General features: G+C 41.4%; 1 protein-coding gene across 7 annotated transcripts in view; it reads left to right on the top strand.

The window, feature by feature from the left end:
- Positions 1–25,108, top strand: part of MOB3B (MOB kinase activator 3B) — a 194,723-nt gene that overhangs the window by 35,797 nt on the left and 133,818 nt on the right. For 2 of the 7 annotated variants that reach the window (XM_045840334.1, XM_045840340.1), the window contains exons 2-4: positions 14,262–14,462; positions 15,060–15,130; positions 16,069–16,165. The exons of 1 other annotated variant lie outside the window; for it this stretch is intronic. The gene's annotated coding sequence lies outside the window, so the exon portion shown is untranslated. Of the gene's footprint in view, positions 1–14,261; positions 14,463–15,059; positions 15,131–16,068; positions 16,166–18,542; positions 18,626–25,108 lie in introns of all 7 variants that reach the window. 4 more of the 7 variants (XM_045840336.1, XM_045840337.1, XM_045840338.1 and 1 more) reach the window with 4 other exon arrangements.

Genomic DNA, 25,108 nt, shown 5'->3' on the forward strand with positions numbered 1-25,108 from the left:
ATGGGGGAGGGGCACTGTTACAAATGTATGTTCCTGAAGAGTGAGCAGAGAGGGCCCACTCTTCATCAGTGAGTGTTAGAATGACTTAGTAATTATAGCTCCCTATCTTGTTGCTTACAAGGGTGGCTGCTAAGTGACTTAAATATATAACCTTACTCACTTCCCTCTACAACCTACAGAAAATGAATAGTTATCCCCATTTTGTGCACTGAAAACGTCCAAGGCCATGCAGCAAGTAGCAGAGGGCTGGAATGTAAAGGCAGGACTGCTTGGTTCCAAAGCCTTGCTCTTTTCCCTGCAGAACTCACACAGATTCCCAGGACTGGGACATGTCTCTGAAAGGCTGTGCTATACTTCATCCCCTTTATTTGTCAGTTTTATGTTAGAAATTTAGTGCCCTAAACCCAAGCAGTCTAAAACTGGACTGAATTTTCTTTTCCAGATACAGTTAAAAATTGCTAGCATAATGCCTGGTGGCTGCCAGTTACAAACACAGTTGTGGTCAGTGGTTGAATCCCATTGGCCTGCTTATTTACGGTACTAGATATTATTAGATGAATTACTTTTCTGAAAATCTTCAAGTACCTCTACCTTGGGAATCACGTGGGCAACATTTGGCTGGCAGACTATCTGTCAGATACCTGGGCCTTGAAAGACTATTTCTCTGCTATGGGATGTATTTTTCTCAGGGAATGTTTATTCAATCACTTTTTAAAAAATTTATTGTTCTACTTGTGGGATCTATTTTTCTTGTGAAGTTTTTTGTATTCATTTTTTTCTATTCAATTAGAGGAAAAGTGTTACATTTTATGGTTGTTTTAACAAGTGTGAGAATTATAGGAATATATAAAGAAAAGTGAACAATGTCTCCCTCTTTTTACTTCCCACTTCCTCCCTCCCACTTCCTCCACAGACTGGCTTCTATTGTTCCACACCTTTCTCCTTTTTTGTGCAAACATACACTAACAGCGGTTTGTGCTTATAAAAAATACTCTGCAATTTGCTTTTACTGTGTCATGGACAGCCCTCCCTCTACTCTCAAACCTCATTTGCAAATTTTATTTTTCACTGCAAGGGCTCCCAATTGAGTGGGGGGGGGAAAGAGAAGACTGCTTCCAGTTTAGGTATCTCAGAATGGAGTTTCAGGAGATATGCCTATAGAGGTGGTGATGTCAAATAGATGGTGCTCATAAAACAGGAGAATGCCTAGAATATAGAAAAAGAATGGTTGATACTGATACATGTCTTTACTTCCACTCTCAAAACTAAGCAGTTTGATTGACAGTGACTATTTTTGGAGTGAAAATAACCCTTATTCTGGGAGAAGTATTGTAGGGCCTAAAATGTCCAAAAACTGTGCTGTGCTCATTTCTCCATGCCTGCTGCTGTGCTGTCTTGCATAACTCCAAAGCCCACATCACTTGAAAGAGAAACATTTTCTTCCTTAGTAAACAGCCTGGGCACACCTCTGCTTTCTCTTTCTCTAACCTCCTGGTTTATGTGGAATTGGTGCCAAATCCCTCAGCATGAAGGCATCTGTTTATGTTTTGACACCAGTGATAGCCTCAAGTGAACAGTCATAAATAATAGATATTACTCTCTTTAGCTATGGATTACATACTAATTTTGTCCATACTATAGAATTATTCTTATGCTGAAATAATATACATAAAAGAGGATTTTATAAAGTACAAGGAGCATTTGTTGCAATCATTATCACTATTGTTATCACCTTCCTCTGCCCTGGTATACTTTATTTTCTTAATTAAGAAAAATGGCTATATGATGTGTTATTTGGTGCTTTGACCAATAATAATCTATTTGTTCAGGTTGTTGTCATCATTGTTATAAGCCACCTTCACATTCACTATTCTATGCTTTCATCCGGCATCTCCTTGAGCTTCCCACTGTGCCACAGCATCTGATGGCATTTACTGAAAATGATTCTAGTTTTCCATGGCTACATTCATTGGCAATAAAGGCATCAAGGCTCAGTGAAAATAGCACTGAAAGAAGAGTCAAGAAACCTGGTTAGGTAGACCTTGGAGCTATGTTACTTTGGAACCTTAGGGCAAGTCAGGTGACCTCTGTAGGCCCCCTCTCCCAGCCCTCTCTCCCATGCTTGAGCCACAGTAGCGTCTTCCCCAGCAGGTCCAGTACTTGCACACCACCTGCCTTTGCACGCGCTATTTCTTTTTCCCCAGATGCTCTTTCCTGTCTCCCATCAGACAAACTTCTACTCATCTTTAAATGACCAAGTTCAAATTTCATGTCTTATAGGAAGCTTCTCTCTTGTCTTATTACTTGCTTCTTCCTCTTTAAGAAAACTCATACTTCTGCAACTCAAGATAATATTTTTAATATGTCATTGTGTGTGTGTGTGTCTAAACCTCTCTCATAAGCCATGAGCACTTTTGAGGTAGGGACTGTGTGTCATTCACCTTTGTCTCCCTAGGGCAAAGTAGGTCTATTATAAGTTGGCCATTTGCTCACTGAAAACATGGGACTCTGTTTCCAAAAGAAAATAGATTTTTTTTCTTTCTTGTGTGACAGTTCCTTTCCTGGGGAGCCTATTCCCAGCCAGGGAAATGTGTGCTTTTTTTCTGAAGCTCTGGCACCTTGCAATCTACCCTCCCACACTCACCTCCCACCACTGCACTCCCCCCACCCACAGCTTGTGTTCATCTGATTAGTGAAATCTATGCCTCACCACCTCCAAGTTAAGCCACACTCTCTATACCAGCAACGTAATCATTCTCTCTTCTTATGATGAGAGAAATCAGCTTAGTGTTTTTGGAAAATGTTAAGGCAAGAGTGACTTGATTTCAAGAGGAGAGAGTTAATTCCCACCACACTTGTTTTTTGACTTAAGTCCATTTTACTGCTTTTAAGAGTGAAAGGCCAGGATTAGTAGCTGCTGGGTGTAGGTCTAAGGTTCAACCAAAGCCTTTGCAGAGGCACCTGCTGCCTTCAACACTGCCGGGAGAGAGGGACTCCCCCACACAAAACACTTCTGTTGGATTTCTGTGCATAGCTGAGAAAGCTTAACTGACAAGGGAAGAAAACCACAAGCAAAAGAAGAGGATGGACTAGGAGAAGTAAAAGGGAATGCTGTTGACACAAGGCCATGCTAAGGCAAAGAGATATGTGTTAAGTATGAAACAGAGAAAAGCTGAAAAATATGCCCAGAATGGCTAGATAGAAACCTGGTAGCAATATCCAAATTTTCCAAAACAGAGGTGGGAACCATAAGTATCTAAACTCCACACACCACACCATCATTTGAAACATGACAGCTCCCGTTTTTAGTCTGTGCAAGTCACTGGTCCTTCCAGAAGATGAACAATTCTGAGCCCCCTGCCATGAGATGGTGGTAACCCTATACCAGTCCTTCTCTTAGCCCTGGCTCAACTGTCAAGTTAAGTGGGCACAGACAGCCTTGGCTGGTGCATTATGTAAGTAAGCCTCACTTCCTTCCTGGGCTGACCACGACGTCATGGTATTCCACGCGGCAAGGCGAGGAGTCTCCTGTGTGGTTAGGTCAGTACTACTCAATGGGTTTATCATGAACCCTGTACAGATGTGATGCCAATCTTGAATCTCTGTGTAAAAATTGTGTTTGCCATTCACCATATCTGCTTGGCTCAGTGCTGAGCTGGGGTTATGTGGTTTGGTAACAGTTTAAAATCACCCATCTTGCTGCTATGACAGCAGCTGCTACCCTGGAATTGCTAAATGCAGGAAGATTTTGTGTTTATTCTGATGCTCTCCTTCCTCTGCCTCCAACAACCACAACTTAATGGGAAACCTGTTGGTAAGGGTGCTTGAGAAAATCACCTGCAAACTTCCAGCTCCAGGGGCAATACAAAGCAGAGTCTTGGAGGGCACATATGAGGCCGAGAGACCGCAGATACCCTGTGGATAAATATGGCATACTTCTTAGGACCTGTAACAAAGGATCTGAAGGAGCTAGAGTGATGGTGAAGGCAAGACCTAGAAAGCACTGCCTGCAGTGCTGTAAAGGAGTCACTGAAATATTCATTGTGCCTGGCTTAGGCTCTCTCACTGTCCAGTCCTAGTGCTCTGTAAGCTCCTCTCACTCTGACAAGCTGTCCTGGATTCCTGTGGTCTTCTTTGAAATGCATTCCTGGGCCACCATCTAAACTGGCCCTTGCCCCACTGTCCTTTCTGGTAGCAATGCTCTTCTTATTCTTAGCACACAGCACAGTTGGTTACTGTATATCATGTATGTGTTTAATGGCTTCTCCCCCAGTAGGCTCTAAGCTCCATTAGGATAAGAATCACGTCTGTTTGGTTCACCACAGCAAGCCCAGCCTGCCATAGCAGGTACTCAAGAAACACTGATTGAACAAATTAAATGTAGTTTTTGACCCTTTTATGGTAAAGGGGCTGGAATGTCAGCTCAGCAAGTCTGTACCTATATAGCTAGCAATAGCTAATAGTAACAAGTAAGTGACATATGGAAGTATTTGCTATGATTCTTCTTATTATTAACATTTTATCAGTATGTGGACTGGATGCTAATGAAACATCTGCAGAAACTGTCCAACTGGCAATGGAAAAGGCTGGCCTGGAGTTGGATGAGTGGTCTGCTTAAAAATAATGGCAAGGCCAGTTTTCCAGGTGGTTCATGTGCCACCAGAGGAGGTAAAGGCTAAGACTTAGGTTTCTATGAACTGAGGTGTAATAGTCACTGCTACTGTATGTCTCAGAGTCCTAGGCTAGTCCATCCAAGGTGGTACCTGGACCTGGCTATGTGAATGTAGATTAATGGCTGGTATCCTCATCAGCCTGATGCCTGGATGAGTGCCTGCAGAAAAAAGCCCCAGATGTATGGGACGCTGAGGAGAAAGAGAGAGAACAGAGGGATTGACTAATGCAGTCATCAGGCCCACAGAGCAGGTGCATGGCCCGGGAGGTAGGCAGACCTGAAATGCAGCAGAAACAACATCTGGAGCAATCAGAAGGGAATCATCCTGGGACCTCTGCCCATGGAGCCTTTACAGTAGCCTTTGACAAGCATGGGTTAAAATGACTCCAAAGTTGAGGCTAACAACAACTATTTTTTCAAGTTCTTCATGCTTTTTATTTAAAGTAGAAACAAGCCCAAAATAATGGATTTAGCCTGCTCTCTGCTGACCACTTCCCATCCATGAACTTTGCTCAGAGAGAAATGTTCACTTTCTATGGTTCCCTGCTCCACCTGGCTTTTTGTTTTGTTTCATTTTTTTTTAATTTTAGTTCATTATAACTGTGATCACAGATACTACCTTCTCAGCCCCACCTGTAGACAGCAAGCTGCTGTGATAGTACTGCGGGACCTGGTGGGGTCGAGGTCTTCTGTGCAGCACTTGACCAGCCCTTCTCCCTTCTCTTCTAATGAATGAGAATCTCTGAAGGGAAGCACTTAGGAAGGACCCCTGGTCACTTCTCTTTTTAACCCATCTTTAGCTCCAGACAACTGTGACAGGTTGTGTTTCAGAAGAGCATACACTAGGAAACACATGTAGCATTTCTCACTTGGGGGCATCCTTACCTCTCAAAGAATTTGGTAAAACTTGGTCTGAACCCTAATTCCTGGCACTGTGATTCAACATGGCCCCTTACCCTTTCTATGACCCCACTTTTTGACCTCTGCCCCTCTCATCCTTGCTGGCCCCTCTTCCTTCTCACTATTCCTCTCACCCCTGCTCTGGCCCCTCCTTTGCTCTCTGCACCCCCACACCTGCTCTGGTTCCCATTTTGTTCTTGTTTCCCCACCCCTGTTGGCCTCCACTTTGCTCTCTCCCCACCCCTGCTTTAGCTCCCTTTGGCTCTCTGCCCCCCTCATCTTTTTGTTTTTCTGTCCCCTCTGAATTGTGGAGTCTACTCACTTCCACTCAGAATCCGGTCTGGACTCCAACCCTTATCCTTTTACCATTTCTACAAGAAATCCAGTGGAAATCAGCATTTTCCTGGTTCTGTAGTTTCATGAATGATTTCATGAGAATTAGGGAGCAGAGGAGCGACCACCTCAGCCGTGAGCAAATATCTGCCATGTCCCCCTGCATCGCTTTTGCTTCTATCAGCTCTCCCTGGCCCTCTAGCTGTGCGGGACCTGGTTTTCATGACTTTCTGAGGTCCTGGGTCTTCTACCCACACACATACTGAACATGTCAGTAGGCACCCACACCCCATGTTAAATGTAAGTTTTTGCTTCAAGAAATGAAAAGTATTTTTATAATTTGTCTTTTGAAATTGACTATAAGTAACTCATTCAGCTTTGATTGGCTCTGATTTCTCAGGAGTTCTATAGCTGTGTGTTCTTAAAAAGTGAGAAAATTTAACCAATTGTTTTCATATAGAATAAAATATCTTTGAATATTGGATTTAACAATTAAGAAGTAAATACCATGTATTTGTAGACATTTACTTAAACATTTGTGGGGTTTTTTAATGTTTTTTTTTCCTTTGTATTCTGGAGATAATAATCTCTCTTAAGCCTTCAAATATTTACCTGAACCCATGAAGAAATTAGACCACAGGCCTATAGCTATGCTACAGTGGGTGAGACAGCTTCAACTGGAGGCCTGTCCTCAGGCAAGACCCCCTAGGAAAAGAGTCTAGTTCCCATAATGGCTGACCTCATTGCCAGGAGCTGGCGCCATCCAGCCAGCCCATTTATCCCTCGTGCCTTCTGGAATTATGATAAACACAATTTTCTTTGTCTCATTACACATACTTTTGCAGAGCCCAACTAAGTTTAAAAACAGCCATCTGGTGGATTCCTTATACAAAGATTTCATCAGGAACCTTAAGCAACCTTTAGAGAATGCTTCACTCTACAGAGGTTTTGGTTTGAAGTAGAGGGGGAAACAAAGGCAGAGGCACAAACCTGGATGAAGGTGTCTCTGGCATCGTGGTGGGGGCTGGGCTGGGCCAGGTCTGAAAGACCCTGGAACCTTACCTCATAGGCCATGGGGAAGAACTGCCATCCAGGACTAGTTCAGATAACAGAATCAGTAACAGAAGGTGAATATTGTTGATTTTTCTCCCCTCTCTGTTTTCTCTTTTCTGTCCTTCCAGACATTTTTAACATCACTATTTTTATTAACAGCTAGATTAATCCTAGTGCCCAGTAAGCCCCAGGGGAGACTTGGTGTAAGCAGAACTGATGGAACAAACATTATTTGGAGTTTTAGGTGACCACTGGTGCTCCATGTACTTTATGTTTGGAATATTCAATGTTTTCCCCAACCTTTAATGTTAGGTCTCTTCAGCCAAATGATAAGGTTGAACAGGATGGAAATTACAGGGTGTGGATCGCAGTGGTGTTTTAGTATAAGCCGTCACTTCCATTCATGTTACAAGGGTTTGCAAGGGTAGTCCTTTTTCTTTCTTTCTTTTTTTTTTTTTGTTGTTCAAGTACAGTTGTCTCCATTTTCCACCCATCACTCCCCTACCCCAGCCATTCCCACCTCCCACTCCTGATTCCATCCCCCCTTGGTTTTGTCTATGTGTCATTTATAGTTGTTCCTTAAAACCGCAAGGGTAGCCTTTTTGTCTTTAGTTTTATGTTTTTGAATTTTATGTACCATGCTCTTTGCATCTCCTGTTTCATTTCCCCCTACCTTCCTATCTACTGGATTGACAGCATTTTCTTTTCTTTTTTTTTTTTGAAGGAAACTATAAAACTTTATTGAGGGAGACACAACAATCTCTGTACATTTAGAAAGACTAAAAATGTTTTAACACAAAGAGGTAATTTATTTATAATTCATGTAAAATTTTAGAAAGTTCTGTTAGTATTCTCACAAGGAGTGCTTGTCTTAGAAATTAAAGAAAATAGTCTTACAGTTTATATGGAAGAATATATTTCTGTAAAAAAAATGAGAGGGAGGAGAGACCACCTTTAGCAGGTATTACAACCACTTTTTTAAACTTAAACTTTATTAATAAGTTTTTAATATATTTTATTGATTATGCTATTACAGTTGTCCCATTTTCCCCCGTTTATTCCCCTCCACCCTGCACACCCCCTCCCACCCTCATCCCCCCCCATTTAGTTCATGTCCATAGGTTGTACATATAAGTTCTTTGGCTACTACATCTCCCATACTATTTTTAGCCTCCTCCTGACAATTTTCTACCTACCATTTATGTTACTTGTTCTCTGTACCTTTTCCTCCTCTCTCCTCATCCAATTACCCCACTGATAACCATTCATATGATCTCCATTTCTGTGATTCTGTTCCTGTTCTAGTTGTTTACTTAGTTTGCTTTTTTTTTAGGTTTGGTTATTAATAGGTGTAAGTTTGTTGTCATTTTAGTGTTCATATTTTTTATCTTCTTTTTCTTAGATAAGTCCCTTTAACATTTCATATAATAAAGGCTTGGTGATGATGAACTCCTTTACCTTGATCTTATCTGGGAAGCACTTTATCTGCCCTTCCATTTTAAATGAGAGCTTTGGTGAATAGAGTAATCTTGGATGTAGGTCCTTGCCTTTCATTACTTGGAATACTTCTTTCCAGTCCCTTCTTGCCTGCAAGGTCTCTTTTGAGAAATCAGCTGACAGTCTTATGGGAACTCCTTTGTAGGTAATTCTCCTTTTCTCTTGCTGCTTTTAAGATTCTCTCCTTATCTATAATCTAGAGTAATGTAATTATGATGTGCCTTGATATGTCCATTCTTGGGTCCAACTTCTTTGGAAGCTCTTTGAGCTTCTTGGACTTTGTGGAAGTCTGTTTCCTTTGCCAGATTGGGCAAATTTTCCTTCATTATTTGTTCAAATAAGTTTTCCATTTATTGCTCTTCTTCTTCTCCTTCTGGCACCCCTATGATTCTAATGTTGGAACATTTAATGATGTCCTGGAGGTTCTCCTCATTTTTTTTGAATTCTTGTTTCTTCATTTTGTTCTGGCTGAATGTTTCTTTCTTCCTTCTACTCCAAACTGTTGATGTGAGTCCTACTTTCCTTCCCATCACTGTTGGTTCCCTATAGATTTTTTTTTAAGATTTTATTTATTATTTATTTATTTATTTATTTTATTTACAAAGTACGTGTTACCTCTCTTTTTTTTAAGATTTCATTTATTTATTTTTAGAGTGGGAAGGGAAGGAGATAGAGAGAGAGAGAAACATCAATGTGCGGTTGCTGGGGGTTATAGCCTACAACCCAGGCATGTACCCTAGTTGGGAATCGAACCTGCGACACTTTGTTTTTTTTTGTTGTTGTTTTTTAAGATTTTTTAAATTTATTTTTAGAGAGGGAAGGGAGGAAGAAAGAGAGAGAGAGAAACATCGATGTGCGGTTGCTGGGGGCTGTGGCCTGCAACCCAGGCATGTGCCCTGACTGGGAATCGAACCTGCGATGCTTTGGTTCGCAGCCTGCGCTCAATCCATTGAGCTATCCCAGCCAGGGCAGATTTTATTTATTTATTTATTTAGAGAGAGGAGGGGAGGGAGGAAGAGTGGGAGGGAAACATCAATGTGTGGTTGCCTCTTGCAAGCCCCCTACGGGGGGCCTGGTCTGCAACCTAGGCATGTGCGCTAGACTGCGAATCAAACCTGCAACCCTTTGATTCACAGGCCTGCACTCAACCAATGAGCCACACCAGCCAGGGCAGATTTTTATTTCACATAATGCAGCCTTCATTGCTGCCTAGGTCTTTTTTATGCTGTTGAAGTACCCAGTGAGTTCCTGGAGCATCCTGATAACCAGTGTTTTGAACTGTGCATCTGATAGTTTGGCTATCTCTTCATTGCTTAATTGTATTTTTCCTGGAGCTTTGATCTGTTCTTTCATTTGGGCCATTTTTTTTTTTTTAGTCTCGGCGCATCTGTTACGTAGTAAGCGGTGGAACCTTAGGTGTTCACCAGGGCAGGCCAACCCATATCCCTGTATTGTGATGCTGTTTGTGGGGAAGGGGTCTGAGAGGGAACAGTGCCACTTGCTCCACTCTCTGCTGGTTTTCAGTCACTTCCCCAACTACTCACAAGGAAACTGGGCCCTTCTGGTGCTGATTCCCGGGTGGGTGGTTTTGTATATATTCTGGGATCCTGTGGGTCTCTCCAACAAACTCTCCTATGAGGCTGGGAGTCTCTGCTGCTGCCACCTCAACACCCACAGGTGTTTTCAGTCAGAGAATTTGAGGCGTTATTTCCCGGAGCTGGAATCCTGGGTTGCACGGTCTGTCTCGCTCCCCAGGTGTTTCTCATGGTTTATCCACACACGAATGTGGGACTGCACATTCTGCAATCCGCTGCCTAGCTGGGTCCACCAGCCACCGCCTTGCCCTCCCCGTCCTCCATCAGCTGCCTTGTGGCGAATCCTCTCCACCTGGCTGACCATCTCCACCCCTCCCACCTGTCTGGATGAATGTTTCTTCTTTAACTCCTTGGTTGTTGGACTTTCATACAGTTTGGTTTTCTGACAGTTCTGATTGTTTGTTGTTTTCAAATTTGTTGTTGTCCTTTTGGTTGTGCAAGGAGGCACAGTGTGTCTACCTATGCCTCCATCTTGGCCGGAAGTCTGACAGCATGTTCTCTTTTTTTTTTTTAGTGGTTTTTTTCCTTTAAAAAATCAGTAGGCTATATTTAAAAATCAGATTTCCCACAAAGCACTGAATTTCCAGCTTTGTTGACATACTGGACACTGTGTTTGCATTCGTACATGGCTGCAAAAATCTGTAAGAGCTACCTTCTTCAGATGGATATACTCAGCAGTTTACCCCAGGGCCCACTATACTGTACTGTCTCCTGGACCATGAAGGAACATCAGCTGCCATTGCATTTGAGCTGTTGCTTTCCTAGACCTGCTGTTTACTCATTTATGTGACCTAGCCTGCCCAGGAGGCATTTGAATCTGTTACCATCTTTTACCTGGAGCATTTGGTGAATCTACATGTTATCATTACTGATGTATTTTAATCCATGTCTGTCATTGTGCTTTCTATTTGTCCCAAAATTTCTATCTGTCCTCTCTCTTTTCTTGTCTTCTTTTGGATTGATTGAAATTTTATTCTTACTCTACTTTTTCTTCCATACCACTCCAAAAATTATACTGCCTGTTTTTATTCTTTAATGGTTAACCTAGTAATTACAGAATGTATCTTTAACTCAGCCAATTCTAAAGTGACCAATATCTTTACCTTCCTCTGAACAATACCCGTCCCGCTTATGTTGCTCCAGTCCCTATGCTAGTCCTTTTGTGTACTTTAAAGCTATGTATTTTTTCTTTTTAAAATCCCACAAGGCATTGTTTCTTTTATTCTTTTATAGCATCAATACTTGTATTAATTTACCTATATATTTACCACTTTATGTGCTCTTAATTCTTTCTTATATTTCAGAATCTCATGTCTTTCTATAGCCCTGAAATTCCTTCTTTTGGCTCCTCTTATATGTCGTATATCTGTGATCAATTTCCTTTTGCTTAAACTGCATTTTTGTATATATTTCCTTTTGGGAGGAGCTGCTGGTGGCTCATTCTTTCTGTGTTTATTTGTCTGCACATATCTCATTTGAGTGTTCTTTTTTCCCTTTTTCTCCTCCACTACTACTTTGGAAGCTATGCATTCCATTTCTTCCTCATTTACCCTAAAATTACAATATGCATGCTTAGCTTTAAATTTTAAAAGTATTCAAAACTGGTATTCTCCTACTAAACAACACAAGGACCTTAGAATATTGTAATGTAATTGCCCTTACATATTATTGATATCTAATATTTTACCTCTAAGTTGTTTATAACTTCTTCCCCAAATAATCTTAGAATTTTTAAACAGTAGGAGTGTTTATAAATTGGCTGTCATGTTTATTACCTTCTTTGCTCATCATTATTTATTGTAATTTTTCTTAATGTAATTCACTTTATATTAAACATTATTGTGTAATTTGGGGGAGTGTATGAATTGGATATTGTCTTTGCTTTGTATGAAAATGTTTTTATTTCACATTCATTATAGAGTAGTAATTTAGTTAGGTGTAGAATAGCTATTTCAGATATTTCCTTTTACCACTTTGAATATATTATTCTGTTATTTCTAGACTTTATGTCGTTGATGAAAAGTCTGCTGCTAATCTGAATCCCCCCATGAGACTGGTAACCTATCTTTTTCTCTCTGATTGCTTCCACGCCTCTCTCTTTGCTTCTGGTATTCTTTAGTTTACCACAATGTGTCCAGTGTGTGTGTGTGTGTGTGTGTGTGTGTGTGTGTGTGTGTTTCTTTTGAATCCTGCTTGAGGCTTGTGAAGTTTCAAATGAAGAACATAAGTACTACTTTAATTCTGCTAAATTATCTCAGCCATTATCATTTTAATATTGCCTCTTTCACAATCTTCTACTCCTTCTTTCTGGAACTTCAATCAAATATATATTTTATTTTCTCAGCCTATTCTCTATGTCTTATAGCTTCTCAAATTTTCTGTCACTTTTTTCCTCTCTCTGCTACAGTATGAGTAATTTCTTCAGACCCATCCTTCATGGTACTAATTCTCTTGTTAGCTATATCTAAATAATATGCAACTGAACATTGTGTTTTTAATTTTCATTATCCTATTTACTTTTTTAAACATGACCTTTCTTTTTCCATAGAAGTTGACTATTTCATTTAAAAATACTTTTAAACATAATTAGTTTTTAGACTCATCATATTATTCTGTAACCATTAGTTTTGGGATGCTAGTTCTGCTTGTTGTGTATATGGCCTCTCCCCCTGATTGGTTTCTTCAACAGAAACTATTTATTCTGAGGGAGTCTTGTGAGTCCTGAGTTATGAAAATATTTTTACAGAGCAATTTGAGTTTGCTTCTATAGAGGTTACTGTGGTCCTAGGAACATTTTTATGGTGATTTATTAATTTAGGATTGTTGCGTAATCTTAAAACAATGTAAATTCGAGCAAGATACTTGTGAATGACACAAGCTTGGTGGGTTTTTTTTTTTTCCTTTACTAGATGCATTTTCTTTCACCCTGAGGCTGGGGCAGAATATAGACCTCCTTACTTCTTCCCTGAGCTACAAAGGAGCTCAGTGGTAGTTTTTCTAGTCCCATATTCATGAAGGTTTCAGGGAGGTTTTCAAGAATCCTAACTGTATGAAGTTATCTCAGTTCCAATTTCCTACTTTGCATGGGCTCAGGGCCACATCACCTGTTCTAACCTGGTCATTAAAATCCCTGGCCTAAGCAACTGTATCTGGATTCAGCCCCCCTGGTGAGGCAGCATTTGCTCTCATGCCTACTGCTTGAGCTTTGGCTTTGGATTCTCTATTCATTTTTGGCCTGTGTTTTTAAAAAGCTGTATTTTATATATCTGTGAAGCACATTCTTAAGATGGTCACTCTGGGTTATGTTTTATATGTTTGGAACTGAAGGAAGATCTGGGTGAACTTAGTATAACATTTATTTTTTAGTAAATTAATTTAGTCACAAACTATTGGCTACCTTTCACATGCCTGGCTCTGTTATCAGTGCTGGGGTTCAACAATAAACAAAAGTTTTTGTCTCTGTATATTAATAGTTTACCTCTTCAAGGAGAAGGTAAGACAAACAAAAAATAAAAACATACAGTGAAATCAGATGGAGCTATGAAGAACATTAAAGCAGAGTTATGGGAGACAGAGACAGGGTTAGGTAGGGTGTGCTTTCTGAGGATGGCAAAGGAGGCTTCTCGGAGGAGGTGACCAGAGTCATGGTGACATCTGGGGTGTCACTCTGAGTCCTCCAAGAAGACACCAAGACCAGATTAGCAATACAAGAGATGTAGTAAGGCAACCCCCTTGAGACCAGTGTCCACTACAAAAGCAGAATGTGGGTCCCTTTGTTCAGAAATAATATTTCAAGATTACTCCAGCAGAGTTCCACCAAGTACAGGGCCCTTTAGAGTGCTCTTCTCTGGGTGCCAGGAAAATGGGGGCAAATTGAAACTGGAGGGAGCCTGGGAGAGCCATCAGATTGTAACGCCAGTCTGAGGGAGGGAGGAAGGGTGAATGGCAGCAGCTTGGAGTGCTGTGATGTTCTTAGAGAGTTTGACATGGCTGTTGGAGAGTCCTTGAGCCAAAGACACCTGTCAGGCTCTTGTTATGGGTTGAAGCATATTCCCCACCCCCCAATTTGTATATGGAAGTCCTAAGCTCCAGTTACTCAGAATGTGACCTAATTTGGAAATACAGTTATTGCAATTATAATTAGTTGAGATAAGGTCATATTGGAGTAGGGTGGACCCTTAATCCATGCAAACTATTGTCCTCATAAACAGGAGAAGATTGGAGACAGACATGCACCTGGCAAGAGCACCATTGTTGGGGGTGATGTATCTGCAAGCCAAGTGATGCTGAAGATTGCTAGAAAACCACCAGAAGCAGAGAGAGAGACATGGGACAGAGCCTTTCCTAGAGGTTTCAAAAGAAGCTAACTGCCCTAACAACACCTTGATTTCAGACTTCTAACCTCCCAAACTGTGAGACAATAAATTTCTATTATTTAAGTCACACAGCTTTTGGTACTTTGTTATGGAAGCCCTAGCAAACTAATAGACCTCTCTAATGATAATGAACTTGGAGTGTTATTGACTTCAAGGAAGTAAATGTGGATAGATAAGTAAGAGGGAGAATTGTACAAGAAGTATTCAGGGGCCAGATCTGTTGGTTATGGCTTTGTCAATCAGTAAAGCAACTTTGTTTTTTTTTTCATTCTGACTGTGATGGAGAGCCTTTACAGGCTTTAAAGAGAGGACTGGCCTGATTCCACTGACACTTTTTTAAGTACCACTCTGGCTATTGTCTGGAAATAGATAGCAGGGGAGTAGATGTAACAGGGCAGTGAGTCACGTCCTTTGCAGCTGCTCCAGAAAGTCAGGATGGTAGCTTGGATGGAAAGAGTAACTGTGGAGGTGGTGACAAGGGTAGGATATGGTGGTAATTCAAAGGTAAACTGTGTAATTTACTGATGGATTAGATGAGCAGTTTGGGGGAAAGAAGAGAGTCAAGAATGATCTTTCTTTTTCTCCTCTATTTTTCTCTATTTTGTTCTTTTTCTATTTTGTTTTTGTCCATAGTAACTAGATAACTACAATTGTTATTTTCTGAGATGGAAAAAGTGGATCAGCAGCTTGTCTGGAGTTTACAGGTATGGAAATCTAGATATCTGCCATGTTTTAGAAGCATCACACATTTTGCAACTTTTTCATCTCCATGGACTTCTTTCAGTGTCAGTGCAGACCTATCGATCTCACTGCATTTAAGGCTGCCCCATATTTCTGGTATGGATGTTCCACTCTTGATTGAACTAGCTCCCTCCAAATGGACTTTTGGGGTTTTCCTTTTTTGGGTGTGATTATAAACAGTGATACTTAAAAGCTGTATTATTTATGTCATGCTACATAACATAATGCCCCAAAACTTGGTGGCTTAAAAGTAACAACGTGTATTATCTCAGTTTCTCTGGGTCAGGAATCAGAGCACAGCTTGGCTGTGCTCTCCTGGGCAGGGGCCTGCACAAGGCTGTCACTAAGGTCTGGACTGGGTCTGCAGTCATCTGGGGGATCAGCTGGGGAAGGAGATGAGCTTATTCAGTGGTTATTGGCAAGACTCAGTCCCATTGGCCTGAGGGCCCTTCTTCCTCACTGGCTATTGACTTGGAAGCCACCTTCAGTTCCTTGCCATGTGGGCCTCTCTGTAGGAGAGCTCACACATGGCAGCTGGCTACATCAAAGTGAACAAGTAGAGCAAAAGAGTATGTGATCAAGACAGAAGTCTTGATCTTTTATATCTTTTATATCTTGATCTTTTAGGCCTTTTATAACCTAATCCCTTTTGCTGTCTTCTCTTCACCTGGGGTCACTAGGTCTAGTCCTCATCCAGGTGGAGCCGATTATTCAAGGGCCATAGATACCAGGAGGCAGACATCAATGGGGCCATCTTAGAAGTCAGCCAGACACAATAGCCTACTCTCATTGTCCTTTGATAGATTGTTAAAGGTGGGTTTGGGTTTGCTGATGGAAAAGATATGCATTGTTTTAAACTTCAAATATAACACTAGAATTCTTTTTAAAAACTTCTCTCTAGAGCCCTGGTCGATGTGGTCCAGTTAGTTGGAGCATCATCCCATAGATGGAAAAATTGTGGGTTCAATTCCCGGTCATGGCACACACCCAGGTGACAGGTTTGTTCCCCGGTCATGGCGTCTATGAGATGGTTTTTCATATCAATGTCTCTCTCTCTCATTCTCTGTCCCCCTTTTTCTCTCTCTAAAAGCAATGAAAAAATATCCTTTGGTGAGGATAAAAAAATGCCTTCATTCTAGATTTCAAAGTTCATTTTGAAGGGATTATTTGCTACATAGCCTGAGAGAAGAACTATACATCCTCAAAGAGCCTTTGCCAGCTTTTGTCATGAATATCTCTTTCCTCCCTGTCTTCCTTTTCCTCGCCCCTCCAAAATTTCCAGGAGCAGGAAGTAGCTGTGTGTCTCCTAACAGAAATGGTAGGAAGGTTCTAATCAGCAGGCTCGTGCCATCCCTGTCATCATGGCAACTATCTTAGGGTACAATGATGTGGGTTGTGCCATTAAAAATGTCTTTGCCCTCACTTGTTTGCTGGCTTAGGTGAGGTTTATTCAGCCAGCCTTCATGAGAAGGATAAACAGATGACAGGAGAGGAGAGGAGATAAACAGATAAACAGGTGAGGAAAGGTGGGTTGGGCTGCAAAGGACTAGGGAAACTCCACTTGAGTCATTTCTCTAAATCCTGAGTCCTCAGGAGATTTTGTTGGGCCATGGAATGATGTGTACATTTATTCATCATTAGTCAGAAAGCACCTGTACTTAAAAGGTCCCTCTTATGTTTACTAGGATATGGTTGGAGGAAATGCAAATTATTATCAGAATTACATTATCTCCTTCCCACACACAATGTGAGGTGGCTTTATAAAATTAGGTACATCCTAAACCTAGACCAAAAGTGTCAAACTCATTTTCACTGGGGCCACAGCAGCCTTCAAAGGGTCTTCAAAGGGCCGAATGTAATTTTAGGACTGTATAATTGTAACTACTCCTTAAGTAGGGTCAAGGAGCTCAGCGCTGCCACTGGGTAGAAACAAGGTGCCGGGCTGGATAAAACAAGGTGGAGGGCTGGATTCAGCCCGCAGGCCTTGTGTTTGCCACCTGTGTCCTAGAGTATTATAAAAATGAAACAACTGATCTTCAGGTATCTATGGTTGCTCTCAGGTGAGGTGCCCCTAGGTGAAAGCTTAGACTATCTGGGAAGCTTCCCAAATGAATGCCAAGGTCCTTTCTTTCCCCTTACTCCTGAGAGCAGAGTAGGGTGGAGTAAGGAGCTGGGAAGAGGGCACGACCTTTAATGATGTTGAGGGAACATCTTCATGGGGTACATCTTTGACTTTCCCTGTTTTTGGCTAGCCCTTTGGGTCAAGAAGGGGCTGGAATTCCCCCGCATCGCTGCCCCTACTTTCTACCTTCAGGTCCCGTCATTGCTCCCAGAAGCCACAAGGCCCTCCTTGCTTTGTATAAGTTTAGGGACCTAGCTCTTCTGGCAGCTGATTCATTTCTGCTTGTGATGTCAGCTTGGAAAGCTTCCCTTACTGGACATCTTGAAGGCCAAGGCCTTGCCTTCTTCCTGTCTGGGCCCTTCGGCAAACCTGGTGCGACAGTCCACATGGAGTGACTCTGTATCCCAGCACTACCCCACCCTCCCCCTCTTCTCTCCCAGAGTCGCCAGCACAGGTTGTGCATAGAGTTCACAAGATCTCTCTGCCAGATGAGAAAAACGTGTATTGACTCAGGACACCGAGACCAGTCGTGTGGATTGCATTCTGGGCAGAAACAAAGATCCTGGTGCAGTAGCCTTTTAAAGCTGAAATAAATCAGAGCTCCTTGGTCATGCTGCGTGGTCTGTCAGGTTTTGTCTTTTTGCAGAAGCCACGCTGGGTTCTGGCAAATTAAGGGGAGACCAAATGATGACCAGTCCATTGTGCAATCACTTTCAATTTCTACAGTCTAGGAACAGCGGTCTTATGATTTAAAATATAAATATTTGCAAATGATGTCTCTTGATCAGTTTTGTAAAGGTCTGCATCTGAGATGTGCTAAAGTGGTTCAGATGAGTTTTATTCCTTTTTTTTTATATGGCTGTCTTACTTGCCTTTGTGGAACTCTGTATTTTTCCATCTTCAACTATATTAAGCCCTTGAACTTTTTTTAATTGACAACAGTTGATGGGAGAAATGTTCATGGTTATATGCTTATCAACATTTTTTTTATAAATCCCCACACTCCTTCTTCTAAAAGGAATTTGAGTCATCTGGCACTTATATAAAATCAAACACTAAACTTGGGGAGCTGCTTTCTTTTTGTGTGCATATGGAATAAAGTACAATTTAAAGAGAGAATAGGAGATAGCACACACCTGTTTTGGTCTCTTGACGGGTGGGCGCTGTTTTCCTAGGAATGATGTCTGTGTTTGTTTTTCCTGTTCTTTCTCAGCGTGAGTGGAGGGAATCTCTAATGGAGACTTTCTCAACAGGCTTATGGATGAACGTATAATCTGAAATGAAAAAGAAGTCAGTAGATTGGCTTCCTGGAGTCAGTGCTTGGACCAAAAATAAAGTGAGTGCTCACCACAGGGGCTGGCCCAGCCCAGTGCCAGCAGAGGCGGTTGTTTGCCATGCTCTGCTTGAGCAGTTCACTTCTCTGGGCAGAATTCCCCAGGCCTCTGGAGGCTCATATGGGCTTTTTTTCCCCCCTGTAGGTTTTATTGTTTTTAAGAAGAGTGGTGTCACCACCCTCACTTGTCATTAAAGAATAGTGTGGGAAGAATAAATAAAATATCTAAAGAAAACAATAGAAAAAACAAATAACACTCCCCTAAATGAATGAAAAAATTGACAGCCACATGCTTTTGTGAGGTAACTATTTCCATGCAAGCTGGTCTAGAAACGATGAGATTTTCTCTTTGATTTTTTTATTGTCTTCTATTTTTAACACTTTTGGCAAGTCTACACATTGTGGTTATATAAGAAAATCATAATTAAGCTGTTTGGTATCAAAAATGCACCCTTTTACTCAGGATGAGCTTTTCTGGCAGTGCCCTGACAGAGCTCAAATTCCCATCATAAAATAATAGGTATAAATGTCCAATCAACACAGGCTTTCTGGCCAGCTGCACCGTGTGGTGCCTGGAGAAGCCTTCTAAACCAGGCTCCTGTTTTTCCGAAGGGCTCTGCTGCCCAGTGGCTGAAGGGAGGTTGCAGTACATTAGACCTGCCGAGGGAAACCTGCTGTCCTGGTGCCCAGGTTGTGGTCAAGGTGGGTCAGCCTCCTTGATTATCACTACTACTGAGAGCCTGTAGTGTGCCAGACCTGCTGCTGACCTCTTTTTACTGACTGTCTTTTTTATTAATTAATTTATTATCCAATTACAGTTGACAAACAGTATTATGTTTCAGGTGTGTAACAGCAATTACATATTTACATACCTTATGAAGTAATTGATCACCCTGATAAATCTGGTATCCATCTGATACCATATATAGTTATTACAGCATTATTGCTATATTCCCTATGCTGTACTTGACACCACCATGACTATTTTTATAACTGTCATTTTGTACTTCCTTAATCCCTTTGACCTTTTTCACCCATTCCCCCAATCCTCCTCCCATCTGGTGATTATCAGTTCGTTCTTTGTCATCTATGAGTTTGTTTCTGTTTTGTTTGCTTACTGTCTTATTCATCATCACCACAATCCTGTGAGACATGATTTACTGAGTGTTTTTATAAGGGAGAGAAAGTAGAAAAAGCCTGTGGAATTTCCTGTTCAAAGAGGAGAATGCACATATAAATGAGTTAAGTTCAAGAAAGCAGTATGTGAATAATTAAAAATTAAAAGCTAATACTTATAGATTTTCCTTGTGCCTGGTGCTATGTCAAATGCTTTATTTGGACAGTGTCATTTAATTCTCACAATTTTATAAAAGAGGAAACTGAAGTTTAACGATGTTACATATTAAGCTCAAGAGATTACAGCTCTGAAAGCCATAGACCTGGGCATCAAACCCAGGCAGCGTGATCTCAGAGTCACTTAACTACCAGTCAGAACAGTACAAGGGCCAGCAGACACAGATGGCAGCAAGTGGGGATGAAGCAGCCTCTCCACTGATGGCGTAGCTGGTAGACCAGTCAGGGAAGAGCCACTCTCTAATCTCTGGTATGATTCAACTTTGTCTTCCTTTTCTCTAAGGATTTTTCTGACCTTTTTTCTGCTAGAAATTCAGTTCTTCTGAAGACCACATTTCTATCTGTCCATTCTCTTCCATAAATGACTGTTGGCACATGGACCCTGGATATGACAGGCCTGGAGTGTGAAACTCCCCATTTCAGGGAGTCCTTAAACATTAGAATGCATCACAATCACTTCCCTCTAACAGTGAGGGTGGAACCCAAAGGGTCAGCGTTTTAAACAAGTATCTGGTCAGTCAGTCCTGGTTTTCCCATCATTTCTGAGGCAAGTCCAGAGGCAGATCCAGTGGACAGACGGGTCAGGGTGAGGAGAGGTCATAGTTGCTTTCTTCAGCAGCCATCCCCTTCTTAGCAGAGACTCCAGGAGCTCAAGAGGAGAAAACTGAAAAAGAACAAATGGGAGACAGAGCTGGGGGACGAGTACAGAACTCAAGAAGAGCAAGTCAAACCCTATTCATGGGTTTGCTTAAGAAGCAGAAGTTCAAAATGAGTACAATAAGAATGAGCAGAAACAAAGCCAGATTAGGGAAGGGTCAGGAGAAGTTAGGGGGCATGCCAAACTTTCAGCCTAGTGGCAGTTGTGTTCAAAGCCTACTTTGATGGACCTGCAGGGGCTGCCAGTTAGGTGGGTGGGCCCTCATTATAAATGGGCCAGAAGGTGAGGGTGAGGCATAAAAATAAGAAATGATTCAGACTATTTGGGTAGAGAAGAAGGTTTAAATATTCAGGGCTTTGGAGCAAAGGAAAGACAAGAGTCACTTTCTAGCAGCATGGGCAGGAGAGGCTGCCTAGAGGTGGTGGCAACTCTCCAGGCCTTGAAGGCCAAAGGATGATGGCAGGTGGATGAGTGAGGAGAGGGCTGGGGCAGAGATTCAGTCACTAGCAAGTGCAATGGGCCTTGGGAACCCATGAGTTGCCTGATTGATAGAGTCAAACCTGAAGGTCATCAGAGGGGTCTTTGTGGTTGTTGGGAGGGGGTAGACTAAGAACGAGGGCCCTTCTCATGTGTAAAACTTCATTTAGGGAGAAAAAGTTATGTTGCTTAAAAAAAATAAAGCGTAAAACCCACCTAGGGGATGAATAAAACTGTGTGTATATGAAAGAGGTTTGTATTGAAAGAGATAAGTTAGATGCCGTTTGAAGGGCAGTTAGGTGTCAGGTTTGCTTAAGCCTTTAAGAAATTCGCGGGTTCGTGGAAGGAACACTGGCCCCAAAGGCGGGGGCTTTGCTGTCAGCTGCGTCTGTGCTGTGGGCCTCACCTCACTTATCTGGGAATTAGGTGTGGTTGCTTCTGTTTTTGTGTCTATACATTGAGAGTTGAATTAAATTAAGTGATTTTCCAGAATTCTTTCTGCTATAAAATGCTATCAGCAATGGTCTCATACTAGGCCTCCCTCACATTCACATGAGGGGGGTGTGGCAGGGTCATGGCTCGAGGAAGATGAATTTCATGGTGTTGTGCAGGGTGACTGAGGGACACAGGTTAGGGGCCAAGGAGACCTGCTGACACGTCCCAGCATGAAGGAGCACAGAGGGGAAGGGAGTGGATGCAGCAGAGGCAAAAGCCTGAGGATGGGCAAAAAACTCATAGAAGTAGTTTACAGTAAAGGAGGTGATGTGATACATTTTCTTCTCATGTTAGAGATAAAAAATTCCCCAGGCTGAATGACCTCCCTTCTAACCCATTATTTTTCCTTTGAGGCATGTTTTAAGGACATATTCTTTTAATAAAGTACACAGGTAGAGGTCTTTACAGCACCATGCAAAGATGTTCCAAAGATCTATCATGAATTTTTAAACATTCTTTTAAAGCTGGGCTTGCTTCTAAAGGAGCTGACTTTTCAGTGAATGCTGGAAAATGCAAAAGTGAGAGCTGTTTGGGTTTTTGGCCTGGGGAAGCACCTGTCAGTTGCTGCTGTTGATCTTTGCATGAAGCGTCTGTTTTCTGAGAAGGTTTCTTTTGTCGATTATGTCTCATCATGATTCCAGGAGCTTGGCCCTCTCAGCTGGAAAAGGAACTGTTTGTGCACTATTTTATTAGAAATAATTTAGACACATAGTTCTGCCACAGAACATGAGGTCCTATTTGTGCTGGGCCCTACGTTAGGTGTTAGTGCTGCACTGAAGGGTGTGATCAGCCCTGATAGACTGATGGAGTAGAAGCCAGTGAGCCCAGAAATGCAGCAAAGGGTGAGGTCATGGCATGAGAGTGAGAGAGGAGTGCATACCAGATGCAGATGTCACTGGCCAGGAACCATCAGCCATCCCTTCCACCTTCATTCTCCACCTCTTTTCCATTATTTAAACAGAGTTTTGAAGTTAAACCAGAGAGGAGTTTGAGAAATGAGGCTGGGTGAGGGAGAGGTTTCATCTGGGTGGAAGTGTTTAGATCCTCCATGAAGAGCACTGGCCCTGGACAGTAGCCACCTACAGGGCATGGGAGTATCAAACCAAATGCTCACTGATTCTTGTGGAATGTTTCAAAACACCTCACAGATGATGGGGTACTCTGTTCTGAGTATTCTTCCTCTTTGTGTCTGTGGCTGGACAGTAACTGAACATGGTCTCTCTAGCCTGAAAAACTCTTGAGAAGATTGTGCATGCTTGGTAGAGAGATGCAGAACTTCTGCAGGTAAGTAAGTTATGTTTGAATTGAGGTCATAATGAAACTCTTCTAAAAATTGGTGAACTTTGCATAGGATTGGGGTCTCTAAGAGGGCCTCCAATAAACAAATATTGTAATACCATTCTTCTCTACATGGCTTCAAAAGAAGTTGATTGAAACAACAGAAACAGATCATTTTTATTGCTTAGAGAAGCTAGGCTTGAGGATTTAGCTTTAGGTCTGTTAGTCAAGTGAGTGTGCTACATGTAAACGCTAGATTTACCCTCCTCTTCCCATGTAATAGTGGACAGGGATGGCTTTCTCCCTTCAGAAAGCCGTGGAAAGCAAACAGCACATTCCTGGAGGGCACACACCTCCCAGGGGGTAATGCTTGTAGCTGAGTATGCCCAGTTGGTTCTTCTCAAATTTACTGAGTAAATGAATTAGTTCCTCCACTTCCCCAGAGGCAACATTAGTAAAAGGACAGAGAAAGGCCAGTCATGTACTTAGGGAAAATTCTTCCTCATAAAAACCAACAGTGAGGAAATGGAGTTGTTCTCTAATATTTTCCAAGATTTTATACATTTTGGGGGTCAGGTGCTCAGATCTTATGGGAAAGAAGTCAAAGAATAGATCAGGTATGGTTGGAATCCCTATTGACCATGAAGCTAGTTAATAATATGAGAAATAACCTGGTAATATGAGAAATCTGGATTAATAAACATAGCACTGACATTGCCCCTCTTTGCTTACATTCTCCCACTTATCCCCCAAACATGTTGTGTTACTTGTATCAGTATTCTCATCTAACCAAAGAAGAAATTGAAACACAAAGATAATCTTTAGCCCAGGAGGGTAACTAGTTAACGGCAGAGCCTGGACTCAAGCCCACATCTTTCTGACTCAAGAGTTAGGGCCGGCTCCAGTCCTCCAGGTGGCCCCATGGTTTACAATTATTCCTTGGAGTCTATTTTATTTCCAACCTCTTTTGTAGTTGTGGACATGGTCAGGAATGTAGAGAGGATAGCATCACTAATTATTTGTCTTCAAGTTATCCTATTTGTCCATCTGTTTTCACCTCAGCAAATTAAAAAGCTCCCAGGTAGATGGTTGTCTTCTCTCTTGAGAGTTTCTGGAGATGCAGCCTTAATCCTCTTTCTGATTAGATAACTAATCAGAAAGTTATTCTCATTATCAGAACACAGAGATAGATCATAGCCACGTTATAACCTAAGGTATTGTATTAAATATAAAGCATTTTAAAATTTAAAACAAGAACTTTTATACATTATTCTAAAAGGTGTTTGCCCCAGTATATGAAAATTCATGAAATAATATTGCAATAGATTTTCTTACAGGAAAAAATATTGGAATTTTCTCACAATATTAAGCTAAATGGATTAGTTGAGGAATATCGACTCATTATCAAGTTACTCAGATTAATATTATTTCCTTTCTTGTGAGAATTGGAAGTCCATCCAAATGAAGCAAGAAGGAAGTATTGATTTTATTCTTTTCTTCTATCTAGGGGTCCAGTGTCTCCCCTTGTCCCTGCCCTGTCTCTTGCTTATAAACACGTTTGCATTGAAATGAGTTATTTTTCATTACTCATATCATTTCTTGGTATCATGTCAAAAGTCATAGTTCCCTTTGTTACCTATCACCATGTTAATAACTATATAATGGTTTTCTATTTATGAGGTACTCACACAGGCAATGTCTCTTTAAATTTTCATAATAATCTTGAGAAATAAGTACCATTATTTTTAAAGAAGTCCAAACTGAGGTTCATGAAGGGTTTCTTGCCCAAAGACATAGCCAGTTAGCATCATTGCCAGGACCTGAATCCAGGTCATCTGACTAGATCACAAAGGTTCAAGAAACATATATCTTTGGGAGAGGCATGTGACTATGCCTTAGGGCAAGGTCTAAGTTTCTCCCATAAATAGGTGTCTTAATTGAGGTTAAAGGTTTTGGAGTAAGCTACCCAGGACAAAGTTTCAATCTAGTTGTGTCTCAAGTTTCCCTAAGTATAAAATGGGGAAAATAGTAATGCCGAATTCACTGGGTTGTGAAAATCAAAATAAATATGAGTTATTGTTACTATTACATAAGTAACTTGAATAGAGTTTTAAGCATTCTAAGATTCTGGGTAGTCTCTCAATGATCTATTAAAAACTTGCATTATAATGTGATTTTAATTATGATGAGAGTGATGGCAACAACCATATTGGTCAGTACCTACT

The sequence above is a fragment of the Phyllostomus hastatus genome, unplaced genomic scaffold (assembly GCF_019186645.2).
Source record: "Phyllostomus hastatus isolate PE091 unplaced genomic scaffold, TTU_PhHast_1.1 phas_contig_34, whole genome shotgun sequence".
NCBI classification, from domain to species: Eukaryota; Metazoa; Chordata; class Mammalia; order Chiroptera; family Phyllostomidae; genus Phyllostomus; species Phyllostomus hastatus.